The 12,607-nt window shown below is 47.8% G+C and overlaps 2 protein-coding genes across 4 annotated transcripts in view; one reads left to right on the forward strand and one right to left on the reverse strand.

Annotated features, from left to right (window-relative positions):
* PEAR1 (platelet endothelial aggregation receptor 1) overlaps nucleotides 1-4,100 on the reverse strand; it is a 209,984-nt gene extending 205,884 nt beyond the window's left edge. The window contains exon 1 of the mRNA XM_068253475.1: nucleotides 3,988-4,100. The gene's annotated coding sequence lies outside the window, so the exon portion shown is untranslated. The remainder of the gene's footprint in view (nucleotides 1-3,987) is intronic.
* The window catches only part of LOC137532676 (butyrophilin subfamily 1 member A1-like), a 92,601-nt gene that overhangs the window by 4,140 nt on the left and 75,854 nt on the right, over nucleotides 1-12,607 (forward strand). For 2 of the 3 annotated variants that reach the window (XM_068253480.1, XM_068253477.1), the window contains exon 1: nucleotides 3,462-3,689. The exons of the other annotated variant lie outside the window; for it this stretch is intronic. The gene's annotated coding sequence lies outside the window, so the exon portion shown is untranslated. Of the gene's footprint in view, nucleotides 1-3,461; nucleotides 3,690-12,607 lie in introns of those variants that run through there. 3 annotated transcript variants of the gene reach the window in all.

Below are 12,607 nucleotides of genomic sequence, written 5' to 3' on the forward strand. Positions count from 1 at the left end.
CAAACGCCAAGGCCCAACCTGCTGCATTTTTCCACAAATGTAATGCGATCGTACTGCGAATTGGGCGCAATTGACTATGTCGGTTCCCAGTAGGCTGGTCACCGCATCCGAACTACTCACCTGTCCTGTGTATTTCCAGTTCCACCTCCTCCAATCGCTCTATTGCAGGAAATCGGAGAGCAGAAGAAGCATGCGGCACCTCAATGTTATGCAAAAAAAACTATGGAAATACTGCTGGAACTGGAAAATTCTCATTGGTTCATGGAGAACCAATAAGAATCCTCCCTGTTGTTAGGTAGGATTCACATAGATTTTTTACAACTCAACAAGGAAGCCCCCATGTTTCCTGCTCCCTGGGACAAGCGGGGACAGCGGGGGGCACTATGGAGGACAGGTGGTGACACAAACCCACTGGATGGAAACAGCAGGTAATGTCAACCATGTCTGAACGGATGTGTTTACCACATTTCTGCATCCGCTGCGTTTGCATTGCAGTGTGAACCAGGCCTAATGCCACTAAAAAAATGTCCTCACATCCCATCTATCTTGAGGATGTCACAAAGAAAAGGAGTGGAAATCTACCCAACTGGAACCAAGACAGCAATAACAACTCGCATTTTCTGTAACCGTTTCCTCCTATCTAAACTAAGAAAAAAATGAAGCATTGAGAGTAGATGGGCAATAAAGACCATAACTACTACAAAAATGTGTCATTGTTCAGTAATAATGTTTTTACATTGAGGCAAGGTTAACACTGAATGCGTTCCGATGTGCCACAAGACACTTTTCAAAATTGGCTTTCAACGGCAATGCAAGCTTCTCAGCTCTCAGTACCTTGACGCTAATCATTTATAACGCGGCATGACCGGAACTATTGCAGCACGACTAGAACTAACGCTATAACACACCACAACGTGCACAGTGTTTACCCACCCTTAAGGTGCGTACACACGTCAGATAAAAGTCTTTGGAAAATGAAAGATCACAGACCAATTTTACCCCCTTTCATGTAGTATGAGAGCCATACTCTACACAGTCTATTCTATGGAGCTGAACTCCCCATCAGATAAAACTCTTTGCAAGATGCTGCACACAAAGATGTTGTACACATGCAACAGATCAGTGTCTGCAAAAGATCTGTTCCTGCAAAAGATCCATTCCTGCAAAATGCATTCATAGTCTATGATATCTGCAGATCCCATACACACCTTGTTTAATGGACATTCATCTGCAGATCAGCCAATTATCTGCCGATCTGAAGATCCAACCTGGTGGATCTGATCTACAGATAATTGTCCGTTAAACAAGGTGTGTATGAGGTCTGCAGATATCATAGACTATGAATGCGTTTTGCAGGAATGGATCTTTTGCAGGAACAGATCTTTTGCAGATACTGATCTGTTGCATGTGTACAGCGGCCTTTGTGTGCAGCATCTTGCAAAGATTTTTATCTGATGGGGAGTTCAGCTCCATAGAATAGACTGTGTAGAGTATGGCTCTCATACTACATGAAAGGGGGTAAAATTGGTCTGTGATCTTTCATTTTCCAAAGACTTTTATCTGACGTGTGTACCCACCTTTACTGGCATAGATGCATTGTGTTTGGAAGACATACAAAAAATGATCCCCTATATTACCATCTCACTCAATAATAGATTATTCTTTTCATCTGAACAGTATTCTGATCCATACAGTCAGCAAGTTCCATTCACCTCTGATCATGAACACTCCCAGGCATGGTAATAACATCTACTGGATTGGCAGACGTTTCAGAAAGTAATCAAAACAGGAAAGCGGGCCCCACACATACACTAACTACAAACAATTGCCTTTCCTGAAGGATTATCTAGACTGCCATCGGGCAAAATAGTTTATCAATCAGCCCAACACTTTGCTTTGAAGGTAGCTTCTTACAGATATAAAACAGAAAATAGTTACAACCTGATCACAAATTATATTTGTATAATAACAAATTCTCATTTTCCCCCCACAATTCAATGTTAGTAAAACTGGACCTCATATCCACAACTCAACCAAGGAAACCAAAAAAAAAAAATCATACAAATACTGTACAGTAAAAGCTCTGACAGAATACTGACAATGTCACAATGTCATGGTGCTTTCTTGTCATCCATGCAGTGAGAAATTATCATAACATTGTTTGGTTGTTAGGAATTGTCTTGGCATCACTGGCACTGACAACAGGTGTGTATTAGTAGTTAAACACAGCCACACACTCTTCATTCTGGAGTGATTTGATCACACCAAAATGTGAGTGGCTCAGTATTGTGCAACACTATTGTCTCACCACCAGGGCCGGGCCGAGGCATAGGCTGGAGAGGCTCCAGCCTCAGGGTGTAGTGTAGGAGGGGGCGCACAATTCATTCAGCTGTCATTCCTAATTGTGTTTGAAGCAGAAAGAAATAAGAAAAGGAGATACATGGAAGTGACTACAAGCCAGATAACTAGAGATTAAGGTGTTGGGGTCCCTGGGGTGCCTCTTAGTCTAATAGCAATCAGTGTGTGACAGCTGGGGTGGAGGGATGGAGGGGCGCACTTTGGTGTCTCAGCCTTGGGTGCTGGAGGACCTTGTCCCGGCTCTGCTCACCACCAATCATGCGAGATGCTCTAACAGTTCCAATCATATTTTCTATTGATTTGGTCCTTAAAGTGACCCTGAACAGACCTGAAAAATGGAATACTGAACTCACCTGGGGCTTCTTTCAGCTCCCCGTAGCCCAGGAGGTCCCTCGGTTTCTTCTGTGCAGGTATGAAAAACTGTGATTTGTTGATGAAGTCTTCATAACTCTCATTACTAGAGGTGTCTCAAGATAATCTGTGGGCTGTATTCTGCAGTGTATGTGTTGCATCGCATTGAGAGCGTGCGCAATGGGACTTGTCAACACTGTTGCGGTGTGATTTAATTCCTATGGATGCGCACCACGAGAGATCTAATGAGAATGTAGACTAAAAGGGCCATACCCCCTGCACGATTTTTCCAACCGCCTTTATTCGAGCAATGAGCTATCGTGTCTCGCGACGTGGGTACAGACAGGTGACGTGATTACATGAAAGATGCTTTGTGACGTGCTGCGTTAACCACCACCGCTTCGGATGGGATCGTTAAGAACCCCGATGACTCCACGCAAAGTACAGCGACCGTTTGACTTCCCGTTCGCACCAGTCATCTGTACCCGCCTGCAGGGTGATGGATCACGGAACGCTCGTCATTGAGGGTTGTAGCTGAGATCCATCTTCCTGGGTCATTAGGTCAGTATTCAGCTTAAAGAGAAACTCCGACCAAAAAATAACTTTATCCCAATCAGTAGCTGATACCCCCTTTTACATGAGAAATCTATTCCTTTTCCCAAACAGACCATCAAGGGGCACTGTATGACTGATATTGTGGTGAAACCCCTCCCACAAGAAACCGTTCCCACAAGAAAAGTTCGAACTTTTGGCAGTTTCCTGTCTGTGAACCTTGTTGCATTGTGGGAAATAGCTGTTTACAGCTGTTTCCAACTGCCAAAAACCATGCAGCAGCTACATCACCTGCCAGCAGTAAAATGTTCACTGGAGTTCCTCTTTAAGGGTTCTTTCACATTTTGGCCATTGCACAAAATACTTGCATCCTGACGCAGAAGCAATGATAATCCTATGGGGCTATTGATATCGGTGCTGCTCAGCAGGTACCAACTGTACAGTAACATACTGCATAGACTAGGTTAAGACAACAGTACGAGGTGCGCACTTACATGGGAAGGGAGACAGTACTTGAGGTACTGTATGCCTCACTGTATGGCACCACACCATCAAGTTACTTTCGGTAACGTTGTGGGGCAATTGAAGAATAATAATCACACCATAACAGATTAAGTGCAGTGTATAAGTAGTCTGAAGAGTATCCCTCTTTCCCATTTCTAAAATGTAGAGGTATGTGTCAGAGTAACTGCATAAAAGCAAGCTGAGCCTTTCAGATGTACTCACACTGGAATGGGGAGCTCCTCCGCTGTACTGGATCCTGGATTATGTGAAGATGGGTAGTGTGTAGCAGGACAGTTCCCAGCAGTGACAGATGCAGCTTATGTGTCCTCGTATAGTTGTGTGAAGAGCAGTGATGCAGGACGCCAGTATAAGCTCTCAGTTCAGTGAGTACTGGATCAGCCAGAGCCTGGGCTGTGTTATCAGAGTTGGGGAGGAGGCTGCAGGAAAAAGTGTTGGAACTCGGAATTCACAGGAAGTTTTGACAAGGAAACGCTGCAGAGGATGCAGTTTGGCAAGGCTGTACATGTGTAAGCAGAGAAACTAATAGGATAGGACATAGAGATGGGAGGGGATGCACTGGCAGTGAGGACATGCGGGTGATTTACAGCACGCATCCTTTTCATGTTTGCTAAAATAAACATCTGTTTTTCACAGATCCCAATGTCAATGCTGCAGGAATTGATAGATGAAGGGACTGCAGAAAAAATACTTTTTTTTCCAAACAAGCAGCTTATACTATGAAAGCAGTACTTGGAAATGTATGAGGCTGGAGATAAATTATAGGCAAACTGCTAAGGCTAGAGGTGCGTACACACATGCGACTATAGTCGTTTGAAACGATCGTTCCCCAATCATTTAAAACGACGATCGTTTAAAAAAAAGCAGCCAACGACCATTAAGTCTAACGACGGACGAGCTAGATTGTTAACGAACGATCTATCTTGGCGGATTTTTCCCTACGACGATTGTTTGCAAAAGTAGTACATCGTTGGAAACGGTCGTTCGTACTAGGCTTGACATGCGCATTTCACTATTTCTCCATGGAACTTTTCATTTTTATGCACAAGCGCAATAGTTGCTTTATGCGATGTAACGTTCGTTCTAACGATCAGATCGTTACACACCTTTAAAAACTACCTTTATTTAGGTCTTTCTTTCATCAATTAAAAGTTCGTTCGTCGTTAACAACGAACGATCGTTGTTGCATGTGTGTACGCAGCATCAGTCCACACTTGTCCATAGCAGATCGGATCCGATTTGATGACATTTTTTCTCTACGCTATTTTTCCTTTTTTTTTATGTAATTAAAGCAGGGGCGTAGCAATAGGGGTTGCAGAGGTAGCAACTGCATCAGGGCCCTTGGGCCAGAGGGGCCCTGAAGGGCCCTCTCTCACCTACAGTATTAGCTCTCTATTGGTCCTGTGCTCATAATAATCACTTCTATAGATACTTTCAGGGCCGGATTTACCATAAGGCACAGTAGGCACGAGCCTACAGGCGCCTTATGGGGCAAAGGCGGCACCCCAAAGTCCCGACAATGTCATCCACCCATGCTCTGGCCGCCCGCAGCGAGATTTGGTCACTCTATCCTGCAGTCAGCAGCCGCACAGTGAGTATCGCTGGCGGCCGCCGTATTTATGACATGCACGCAGCATCTGCTTCCTCTCCCAACACTCATCAGCCTATTTTGCATAAAGTTCTCCTTGCCATTTCACCCCGGGCTTAATTACTCACTCATTTACTTGCATACATTAGCGTGGCCCGCAGTGAAGTGAGCGGTAACCAATGACAGCGCTGTATACTTCACTTCCTGTATGTGAAGTATACAGCACTGTCATTGGCTCGCCGCTCGCTTCACTCATCACTGCGGGCCACGCTGCTGTCTGCAAGTCTAAATGAATGAGTAATTAGCCCCGGGCAGCGGAGCAGCGAGGAGGACTTTATGCAATATAGGCAGACGAGCGCTGGGAGTGGAGGAGAGAAGCAGGTAAGACTATGTTGAGCCCACCTGACTCGGGGAGGTGTGGGGGTAGAAAATATATTTAAGGGAACTCGTGGGGGCACCTGATTACTTGGGGGAGGGGGAGGAAAAAAACTATTTCAAAGGGCTGGGGGTTTGGGTGGCATTTGGCCACTTAAACTTAAGGGGGGCTCCTATACTCGAGGGATTATGTCATCTGACTACTTGGGTTGGGGGAGACCACCTATACAAAAGAAAGGGTGGGGGGGCAGGACATCTGGCCACCTATAATTAATGGGGAGGGCACCTATACTAAAGGGATGGGGCATCTGAGTACTGGGAGGGGAGGGAGAGGTATCTGGCTTCATACTGAGGTAGAGGGAAGCCACCTACACCAAAGGGGTGGGGGGATGGGGTATCTGTCCACCTATACTTGCAGCTGAAATGTCCCATGCCGCAGCTCCACTGTCCGCCGCTGGTCCGGGGTCCCCGCACGGTGTCTCGCCAGGCATCCTTAGTATGCGGTGCTTCACGCAGGTGCAGTAAGGACAACCTTGAGGCCGTCCTCTGCACCGTGCGGGGACCCCGGGCCGGCGACGGAGAGCGGAGCTGCCAGTATGGAACAGTTGGCTGCAAGGGGCTGGAGAAAGCCCCAGGTAAGTAAATCAGCTTTTTTATAATTTGGCTGATGATTCCTTTAAGGGGTCCTTTGGATACATACTGAAATGAGAGCACCTGGCTACCAAAACTTAAGGGTGGGGTTACCTATACTATAAAGGTGAGCGATCTGGCTACCTATATTGAAAGGGGGGCTACCTATATTGAAGGCAACCTAAAATGGGGAAAAAACAGCACTGTAACTTACCTGGGGCTTCTTCCAGCCCCTGCGGTCATCCTGTGCCCTCAAGGTGCTTCCACGATCCTCCAGTCACCCACAGCGCCCCTTTGCCAGGTGTGCTCACGTGGACGGAAGCATTCTGTTCATAAAAGTGTACATCTGAGTGTATAGTATAACACTTTTTAACTACAAATGTTCATACTTACCTGGCTCTCCCTCGTCATCCTCCTGTGCTCGTCCATCGTTCCCGTCTGGCCCAGTTAAAGCCACAGTCGGGCTTTGTTGTGCTCCATTACGCATGCGCAGGTCAGATGTGTGCGGCCATAGCGGCGCATGCGTTGTAGTCCCAAACCACCAAACTCAATACTGAAAGAATGGATGGGACAAGGAGGACACAATGGAGCCCACAGCATACCAAGGGCTGGAGGAATCCCCAGGTAGGTATAAATGCTTGCAGTTAGAAAGTCTCCGGTTTCCTCTAAAAAAGGCATGCTATATGGGGGGGCTACAGACTATTTATTGTCCAGGCCGCTGTCTGCCTGGGAAAAGGCTAGTCTCTACTGTGTTTGTCCTCTCCAGTTTTATTAAAAACTCTGTTGCCTGTATTTGAAAAAGGGGGTGTGGCCTGCACAGAGGGGCGGAGTTTAGGGCGCCAGAACTTCTGTGCCTATAGGCTCCTGAGCTGTAAATCCGGCCCTGGATACTTTGAATAGTAGTAATAATTAACAAACTGGTCCCCATCCCCTTCTTGCACCTCTGACACTGTAGTTGCCATTGGCAGGTTTTGGTGCGCTGTATCAATTGTTATATATAGAGTGCTTGGGGGGCCCCTTGTAAAACTTGCATCAGGGCCCACAGCTTCCTAGCTACACCACTGAATTAAAGCATACATTTCCAGTCAGTGTGGAAACGTATGCCCAGCCTGTGGGAGGAGGGGGCCACCATGCTGGGGGGAAAGCAGCCAGGATGGGAGGGGGGTCGTCAGGGAGGGGGTTCGCGCCTGGGTGCCCCCGTCCCCGCTCCCCCTTCAGCTACTTTGCGCAAAAGTTGTTCAAATGTATGTAGGCGGCAAGCGGGGATTTTACCTTTTTTGTGTTCCACCGCTCACTGCTTGACTTCCTGCAATGGCATTGCAGGAAGTGACACGGCGAGTGGAGGAAGTAAAGAAGGTAAGCTCCCCGCTCGCCACCTACATACATTTGAACAACTTTTGCGCAAAGTAGCTGAAGGGGTTGCGGGGACGGGGGACCCATGTGAGGGAGGGGGGAGTTGTCCTGGCTGCTACCACCTCCAGCATGGTGACCCCTTCCCCACCCTGAGGCTGGGGCACAGAAAACGGATCTGTTTCTGTGTCCAAAGCTGCCTGTGTAGAGGGGGATCCGTTTTCCTATTGCCCTTCACTACCCCTCTGTGTATCCAGATCCATGTGCGATCCGTGAAAATGTTGCAAATCCGGACCGTCCGTTCAGTTTTTCAAAACTGATCCCCCTGAACGCAGACGGATCAGTTTGTTTTTTTTTAGTGAAGAAGGCTGCTATTTTTAACATTGGTATCCGTGGCTCCGTTTTTGATCAGGGCCAAAAAAACGGAGCCACGGATACGTTTTTAAAACAAGTGTGAACCTACTCTAAATGCAATCATGAGATATACACTGCTGAAAAAACTAAAGGTAAGACTTAAAGGGAATGTCCAAGCAAAATAAAAAAAATGAGTTTCACTTACCTGGGGCTTCTACCAGCCCCATGCAGCCATCCTGTGCCCTCGTAGTCACTCACTGTTGCTCCGGTCCCCCGCTGGCAGCTTGCCGACCTCGGAGGTCGGCGGGACGCATTGCGTACATTTTTACGCATTCCCGCTAGTGTGGGAACATTAACACATACATTTTTACGCATTACTGATTCAATGCGTAAAAATGTACGCATTGAACCATTAACGCGTAAAAATGTATGTGTTAATGTTTCCACACTAGCTGTTATGCGTAAAAATGTACGCAATGCGTCCCGCCGTCCTCCGAGGTCGGCAAGCTGCCAGCGGGGGACCGGAACAGCAGTGAGTGACTACGAGGGCACCGGATGGCTGCATGGGGCTGGTAGAAGCCCCAGGTAAGTGAAACTCATTTTTTTATTTTGCTTGGACATTCCCTTTAAAGGGCAACGAGAGGTATAAGGAGGGGTCGTGGATTTTGATGACCCCTTTGCATCAATCTGCGTGTATCTCCGCCTCTCCCCCGCCCCTCTCAGTGAAAGAAGACTGAGAGGGGCGGGTGAGAGGCGGCGATCAGCGCTGATTGACACCAGTAGAGGCAGAGCTACAGCAATTTTTGTTTGGGCCTTTTAGCCCTCCATGTGCTCGCCAGAGGTAACCCAACTTCCATTAGGTATCGAGATGAGATCCTCAGACCCCTTGTGAAACTATATAATGGTGCAGTTGGCCCTGGGTTCCTCCTAATGCAAGACAATGCTTGATCATGTGGCAGTAGTGTGTGAGCAGTTCCTGCAACATGAAGGCATTGCTGCTATTAAATGGCCCGCCCATTTCCCAGACCTGAATTCAATTGAATACATCTGGGACATCATGCCTCGCTCCATCCACCAACACCACGTTGCACCACAGGCTGTCCAGGAATTGGTGGATGCATTAGTTCAGGTCTGGGAGGAGATCCCTCAGGAGACCACCCACAACCTCATCAGGAGCATGCCCTGGCATTGTAGGGAGGTCATACGGGCACGTGGAGGCCACACACACACACACACTACTGAGCCTCATTTTGTCTTGTTTTAAGGACATTACATCAAAGTTGGATCAGCCTGTAGTGTTTTTTTCCACTTTAATTTTGAGTGTGACTCCAAATCCAGACCTCCATGGGTTGATACATTTGATTCTATTGAAAATTTTTGTGTGATTTTGTTGTCAGCACATTCAACTATGTAAAGAACAAAGTATTTTATAAAAATATTTCATTCATATCTTAGATGTCTTATTTTTATGTTCCCTTTATTTTTTTGAGTAGTGTATATCCTTTTCGGGACCGCGTGCATTAGATTCTACGCCGCACTTGTGGCTGTTCTAGCCTGATGTGGCGTAGAATCTACGCCGGCCCGCAGTTTCCGCTCCTGACGCGATAGTGCACGGGGGGATTAAGCTGTCATATGACAGCCGACATCTCCCCCGAGTGATCAGCAGCCATCGCGTATGGCTGCTGATCACATGATCACTATGATCGCCGTCCGATCATAGTGATCAGTTTGACAGCTGCGGCGGCAGGGGGAAAAGAAGAGGATCCACTCACTTCCCTGCCGTTCCCGCGACGATCGGCGCCCCCCTCCGCTCTGGCCGGCATCTCCGCCCTGACGTCAGTCCTGGGTCCCGGCTTGATGACGTCATCAAGCCGCGACCCGGAACTGATCGTAAGACAGAACGGAGATGCCGGCCGGAGAAGAGGGTCCCGTGCGGCTCATCGCTGGAGCCTGGAAGGTGAGTGAAGGCTGCTTTCAGAAGGGGGGACACAGGCCACTATGGGGGGGACACAAAACCAGCCAGCCACAGACGGGATCTGGCCGCCTGACCCCCCCCAAACGCGCGCACCCCCTCCCGCGCAAAATGCCTGGTCCTTAAGGGGGAGTAGGCGGCCGGTCCCGAAAAGGAAATATAAATTATTCATGAGATACTGTATATGGGAACTGTCCTGGCTGTTCAAGCTTGTATGACCAGACATATTATTCATATAGTATAGTCAGCAGTTTGTCCTCACTTTTCTACACCTCCAACATTAAAACTAAATTATTCCTCCCTCCATTTGATGTCAAGTTTGCATGTATGTTCTGCATACCTTTTATCAGCCTTTTCTGCTGGCCAATGCTCATGAATCTTTTGTGGCTTTGTTGTGGGGTTGGTTATCTTGGTGTAACGATTGTGGAATTATCTCCGTGATCAGCGCACAAGGCGTGCGCTGACACGGCAGAAATCCTCCACAAGCGTATGAAAGGAGAGAACCCAGCTTTGGTGCAAAGCACCAGTAGAGGGAAATTCCCACCGGCAGGTGGAGCTGTGGAGTGCAGAGGAGCAAGCCTCTGTACTGCCACAGATGCCAAATGGGAATTGTCCGAATTGCAACCGAGCAGGGCAAGATAGCCCTTAAAGAGAGAGAGCACAGCGACAGGGTGTATGTGTGTTCACCAATCTAGTCGCCAACCCGCGACGATGAACACACAACCGTGAAGATCAGGTGGGAAAGCAATCGCAAGAGATGGCGATTGCCAACAGCGACACAAGACTGAATAAGCACAGAAAAGGGATGTATGTTTGTCCACCAATCTTGTCGCCAACCTGCGACGGTGAACACACAACAGAGGAAACCGATTGCGAATGAGAATGAGCACAGGGACAGAATGTATGTGTGTGCACCAATCTAGTCGCCAACCCGCGACGGTGCACACACAACAGCAGAAACAGAGTAGGAATGCAATCGCGACAGAGGCGATTGCCAGAGGTGACACAAGACTAAGCAGAGGTAAACCCAGGAACAGAGCAAAGGCACAGCAAATCATACAATGAGAATGATAAGGAAAATAACAAACGCTAACTAAACGCGAACACCGCACTCATTCGCAGCAGCAAACGCGTTCACAGCGCGGTCTCTGCACGTTAGGCGCAACAGAGACAAGCACGCCACCCTAACTAACCACCGACACACAAACACGAAACAGAGAACGCGAGCGCTTGCTTAATGGTTACCTCACCGAGCCTACAGCAAGCGTTCATATCAGACAAGACAGACAGACCAACAGGAAACAGGTATAGGTCAGATAAGATCCACTGCTCTTCCGCCAGAGCGAGTGCGATCCGGGTTCAGGGACAGGACAGGAAAGATCCACTGCTCTTACCGCCAGAGCAAGTGTGAACCAAGTAGGGAAACAGAGTTAGCAGGATCCACTGCTCTTTCCGCCAGAGCGAGTGTGATCCAAGTAAAGAAACAGAGCTTAGCAGGATCCACTGCTCTTTGCGCCAGAGCGAGTGTGATCCAAGTATAGAAACAGAGTTAGCAGGATCCACTGCTCTTTCCGCCAGAGCAAATGCGATCCAAGTACAGCAACAGAGCTTAGCAGGATCCACTGCTCTTTCCGCCAGAGCGAGTGTGATCCAAGTATAGAAACAGAGTTAGCGGGATCCACTGCTCTTTCCGCCAGAGCGAGTGCGATCCAAGTACAGCAAAATAAGGAAGCCAGTAGCAACCGCTGCTCCAGCTTACCCTCCAAGAATACAGATCAGAAGGATCCACAGCCGCTACCGCTAGAGGCAAGTGCGATCCAAGCAGATGAACAGAAGGGGCTACCAGTAGCAACCGCTGCTCTGGTTAGCACCCCCGACAGACAGAGCAGGCAATACAAATAATACAACCTGACTGAACTAGAGGGGTGTCTAATACAGCCCCCAGAAATACTCTAAGATAACTATAACAATCCAACAGGGAAGGCTGACACTCCAGGAGTGTGTTAACAAACCATTATGACCAGCAAAGGATTGTGGGAGAAGAAGGCTTTTATACTGCCAGCCCTCAAAGGAGACAGCTGGGCAATTTGCATGTATGCAAATCCCTCAGCAAAGCAACTCTGAAAGTTACAAGATTAAGCCAGGTCTCTTTTCCAGAGACCTGCATCCCTCAGACATAAGGAATGGTCAAACAGCTGTCTGCCTGTGCAGCCAGCTGAGCGGATCATTACACTTGGATTTTAAAATTTTTTAATATGGCCTTATGGTGTAATACTCAGATACAGGAGCAAAATCTGAAACAGTCTAAGGTTAGGTTCACAGTGGGCAGTTGCATAGAAAAGTGTGAACTGCAATGGAGACTGGATATAGACTTTAATAAAAAGCCTGCATGGAGCAAGTTAGAATAACGTGATCAGCTACAATACAGTATTGTGAACAGTTACATAAAATTGTATGGGCAGTGAGCTGACATGCAGAATTATTCTGCAAGCAACTGAGCACTGTGAGCGAGCCCTAAGGCCTGGAACCCACTGCAAAACGCTATCGCTAATCGC

The sequence above is a fragment of the Hyperolius riggenbachi genome, chromosome 9, assembly GCF_040937935.1.
Source record: "Hyperolius riggenbachi isolate aHypRig1 chromosome 9, aHypRig1.pri, whole genome shotgun sequence".
Classification (NCBI taxonomy): Eukaryota; Metazoa; Chordata; class Amphibia; order Anura; family Hyperoliidae; genus Hyperolius; species Hyperolius riggenbachi.